Source organism: Phacochoerus africanus, chromosome 4 (assembly GCF_016906955.1).
Source record: "Phacochoerus africanus isolate WHEZ1 chromosome 4, ROS_Pafr_v1, whole genome shotgun sequence".
NCBI classification, from domain to species: domain Eukaryota; kingdom Metazoa; phylum Chordata; class Mammalia; order Artiodactyla; family Suidae; genus Phacochoerus; species Phacochoerus africanus.
In genome coordinates, this window is record NC_062547.1 from 4,145,502 (window position 1) to 4,150,864 (window position 5,363).

Below are 5,363 nucleotides of genomic sequence, written 5' to 3' on the forward strand. Positions count from 1 at the left end.
GAGCTGGGACCAGGTGTGTGGTTGATGGGCAACCCAGGGGGACAGAGTGAGGCAGCAGGTGGCCTCGGAGAAGCCAAACAGAGGAGGTCCTGGCTGGAGACAGGACAGGTGTCACTTGACCCCACTCTGTGCTGGGGGACAGATTCTGCTAGAGACCTCCCACCTTGAGACAAGGGCTGCGATATGAATCTCAGTGTCCCGCTGTGCTCTGTGTCCAAATTCCTTGGCCCCAGCAGCCGCAAGCATGATAAATGGTTGTTTTATACCCAGAGTTTTGGGAAAATTTGTTACAAGGCCATAGCAACAGGCACAGCCTTTTTTTCCTCTGATGAATGGGAAAGCCCCGACCGGCATTCAGTCTGAACGTGACCTTGGCCCCATTCCACCTCAGAATCGACCCTTTTAGGCCCCATTTACCCCCAGGAAAAACAGCCCCCGTTTCTCATAGGCCCCAGCTTCTTTGCCTCTGACTGCCCTATTTCTATCTGTTTTCTGGAACACAGGGATATTTATCTTTGCGGGGTGTGGCTCTATATTTTTAAAATTCTTTTTCCATTTTATTAGGATTTCTCAGTGTTGGGTCAGAGGTGGGGGTGAGGGCTGCGCCCCGAAGCATACACTTGCAATGTCAACTGGACTGGAAGCCTGAGTTCTCAGCCTCCTGGGCACCACCCCCCCCCAATAAACGCCGGGGGACCCTGCCCCTCCCACTGCCCCACCTCTCGGGGATCAAGAACTTGAGGGCCAGACCACTGTTCTCAAGGCTACCTTGGCCTGGAAGGCAGCTGTCCCTGCCCTGCGGGAGCAAGACACAGGCTCGTCCCAGGATGAGCCCCAGGATAACAGCTTGCTGGTTCCCCAAGTTAAGAGTCTTCCCCAACATTCAGAGAGAGGCCCAGTGGTCCGTGGGTTTGCTAGGGCCCGTCCCGTGGAGGTCAGGGAGTGACCTACCAGCAAGCCGTAACCTCTGTCCCCTCACTCCAGGAAAGGCTATGAAAGACACTCCTTCAGAGTTCCCTGGTGGCCTAGCCATTAAGGATCCAGCATTGTCACTGCTGTAGCTCAGGTCACTGCTGTAGCTCAGGTCACTGCTGTGGCACAGGTTCTATCCCTAGCCTGGGAATTTCCACATGCCGTGGGTGCAACCCAAAAAAAAAAAAAAAAGACACTCCTCATTCATTGAAAAGGATGGACCAGGAATTCCCAGCCCCGGCTCAGCTGCGTGACCTGGAACCGGACACACCCACTCGCCCACTTCTGTCCGCCCACAGCACTAGCAGCTGCCACAGCACCTCTGGGCAAACTAGAAAGTAGCAGCCCCTTCTCCGAGTGGCCACAGCTGCTGCGCTGAGATAGGCAGGGCACAGGTGGACTTCAGCCCTAACTCAGCCCCCAAAGCCCACCCTGTACAGCCTGGGGCAGAGGCCCGCTTCCATCTGCCCCCGAGAAAGATGAGCAGGGGCAGCTCGGGAGCAGCACTCCTCTGGCTACTGAAGTTTGCCACCGTGAGGCTGAAGGCTAAATCAAGTGGGTTTACAATCTAAGGGTAGTGTGGACGCTGGGTTTAATAGGGAGTGGAGGGGCGTGAGGGGCCCTTTGCTGGGCTTCCGTTTCCCTGGGGCTGGAATCGCTAACTCATTGCATCAAAAAATCCAAGAATGGTTGCCCTATAAGGAGACTCACTTCAGTCTGCAACAGACCTCAGCACAGTGGTTTCCAAGGGGTTTTGGTTTGGGTTTTGGTTTTTTCTTTTTACGGCACATGGACATTCCCAGGCTAGGAGTTGAATTGGAGCTGCAGCTGCCAGCCTACACCACGGCCCCAGCAACACCAGATCTGACCCTCATCTTTGACCCATGCGGCAGCTCGCGGCAACACCAGAAACTCAAGCCACTGAGCGAGACCAGGGATCGAACCTATATCCCCGTAGATACCTGCTGAGCCACAACAGGAACTCCGCTGTTTCCAAACAGTTTTGATCATACACCCCATCAACAACATATTAAAAATCATGCACTGCAACCAAGTGGGGTTTATCCCAGGAATTCAAGGCTGGTTTAACATTCACATGTCAACTAATGCAATCTACCACATTGATAAAGGACAACCCCACGGCCACCCCCGTGGGTACAGAAAAGCTGTGACAAAGTCCAAAACCTATTTGTGGTTAAAAATACAAGGGGTAACAACAGTTTATAAATAAATAAACAAAAACGTTCAGCCAACTAAGGATGGTGATGCTGCAGACAGGTTCAGGGGAACTTGGTTGGGGGGGTGGTGGAGGATGGCAAACCCCAACACACCCGCTAACATTTGCCGCCCTGTACACTGGCGATGTGGGGATTTTACGGTATGATAAAGCTGCACACCAAATAACTCATTGGCAGCTGAAGGCAAGGGAGAGGCAGCTGAGCAGTGGTTCCAGGGGAACAGGGGGGATTTGTGGCTGAAAAGGGCAGGCAGCCCAAAACAAAGAGAGAAGGATGAGATCAAAATAATTCACAAACTGGACAACCCGCGCTGGCATAAAGAAGACTCTGCCCGCCCGGATGAGACATCGGCTCACTCACTCCACTTTTCCTCCAAGCAAAGAAGTTTCCAGACCAAATAAGGCTGCAGCTTTTGCAACGCTCCTGGCACAGAACAGGGTCCTTTTAAATGCCAGGTTGTAACTCGGGCCTAAAACATCCCGAAGGAGCAGGCTGGTGCCCGCCAGCCCACTCTGATCCCCTGGTAACGCTCCAAACAAACCCAGGTAAACACAGAGCAGGGCTGCCCTGACTGCCTGTTCGGGGCCACCAGCAGGGGGTGAGGGTGCACCCCGAGGCACGGAGGAAGCCCAAGGTGCCAACCATGCGAGGTCGGCAGGAAGCAGACTGGCTCCTGGAGCCGCGGGTGCCCTGGCCTTGGCCGAGTGCAGGAAATGCCACCTGCGGAACCTGGACAAGGAGCCACGTGTGTAGCCTCGTGTCATTTTCACGGCAGTTCTGCAACATGACAAGGACAGCAGACACCTCCTGGGCACTGAAGTGCACATGCTGTTTCAAGGGCCTCGTGTTTAAAGCATTTAATCTTTTTTTTTTTTTTTGGCCTTTTTGCTATTTCTTGGGCCACCCCCTCGGCATATGGAGGTTCCCAGGCTAGGGGTCGAATCGGAGCTGTAGCCACCGGCCTACGCCAGAGCCACAGCAACGCAGGATCCGAGCCGCGTCTGCAACCTACACCACAGCTCACGGCAACGCCGGATCGTTAACCCACTGAGCAAGGGCAGGGACCGAACCCGCAACCTCATGGTTCCTAGTCGGATTCGTTAACCACTGAGCCATGATGGGAACTCCACGAGCTATAGGACATTTTTAAAGTAACGAGCCAAAAACTTTCCTAACAAGGTCTCCTGGGGGGTAAGAAATGGAAACTTTTTGTGTTGCAACCATCAACTCATTATGTTGTGACCACGCATCAAACCCGCCTTGAGTGGGTCAGTGATGGAGGGCGAAGGGGACGAGGGACGGGGAGGGGGGGGGGGCAGCGACCACCACTAACCTTGTCCGATACCACCATGGGCCCAGTAAGCTGGCCCAGGCCCGACCACACACTGCCCACTGCCACTCCTCTGACCTCTCGCTCAGCACAGCCAGCGAGGCGGACCGTCCCCCATCCCCACGACAAATGAGCACACGGGTTCCCAGGGGAACAACGTGCTAAAGCCACATTGAGCCCAAATCGGGAGGCTGCATGCAGCGCTGCTCTCCTTCCTTCCTCTACCTCGAGCTCTTCCTGGGGGGAGGGACAGCCCAGGTGGATGGCACACGGATGAAGGTACAGGGCTTGCTCTTTCCCTAATGAGATGCCCTGATCCAGCACTGCCTTCACGAGGGGGCTGGGTGTCCCCAGCAAGATACAGGGACATGGACACAACTGGGTCAGCAAAGAGCCTTTTGCTACAAGGGAAAGAAACCCCAGGCAGACTTCCCTCAGCTAGAAAGGGGATTTATTATTTCAGGCACTGAGAATGGACTGGAGGTCAGGTGTGGCTGGATCCAGGTGCTCAGTGTGATCAGGTTATTCACCCTGGTCCGTTCTTGGCTGTTTCTGTGTTGGCCTCCTTCTCTCCTGCACGCAGGCTTCCTCGAGGTGGCAGGGAGGGCAGCCATCTTTCTTTCAGCTCCTGTGTGTGGATCCCAGGGTAGACGCCTGATGGGCCCTGTTTGGATTCTGGCCCATCCCTGAACCTGGCCTTGCTGTGGCCATTAGGGTGTGTTCTCTGACCCAGTCGAGGACCCAGAGCCTCCCTGTGGCCCGTGGATCAAGGCCTGTTACCACGGAGACAGGAAGATTAGCATCCTCGGCAGGTGAACGAGCTGCCACCACGCTCCTCAGCCACCAAGACACGATGCTTCAAATGCAGACACCTCCTGACCCTGCAGCCCTGCCCACGTTTCCAGCAGCCAGTGCCCTTGAGGGCAGCCGGAACCCGGGCTGAGTTGGGGACGCTCTGCAAACAGTAGGGCTCTGGGCTGATGGAAATCACTGCCGGACCACGTGCAGCACTTAAACACACGACGGAGGGGGGCCCCGCTCCTCCCGCTTCCTGAAAAGTTCAGTCCTAAAGTCACTCGATGGGAGTGAACAAGCAAGACGCCCACGCAAGGGGGGTAGGGGCTCTGGTGCAGAGGGGCACGGGGCCTGGGCAGGGGGCAGGCCATCCCACGAGAGGGGACATGGAGAGGGGACAAGGCCATCCCCACGAGAGGGGGCACAGAGAGGGAACACGGAGAGGGGCACCAGGCCATTCCCACAAGAGGGGACACAGAGAGGGGCCAGGCTGGGTGGCGGGGCCCGGACTGGCAGACGCAGTGGTCAGGCACGTGAGCCTGGCAGGAGGCCAGGCGCCATCAAGGTGCAGGATGACACGCGGGGTCGATGGCACAACAACAGAACAGACGGGGCTCCTGAGGCCAAAAACACAGACCTCTGAAGACCAGTCACACTGAAGGCGCAGGGGACAGGAATGACAACTGGGGGAGGGGACACGAGGCCCCAGGTGCGGAGGGGCCAGGACGGGACACAGGCGGGGCAAGACCTGAGGGGGAGGCCCCGGCCCCACGGCACCTCCTGCCCGCGAGCGGGGCGGAGGCCAGACCCGGCCCTGTGTCCTCATCCGTCTGGGACCCGAAACGTGCCGCCCTGAACCTCTCGTGGTAGAAAAATCGAGCACGACAGGGAGGTTTTCTCCCGTCTCTGCTCCCAGAACAGAGCCCTCCCCAGGCCCGAGTGTTCAGAGCTTGCCCTGGACCCTTGGGGCACAGAGGGGAAGAGTGAGCGTCTAAGATACATAACAGACAGCCTGTGGGCAGCGGGCA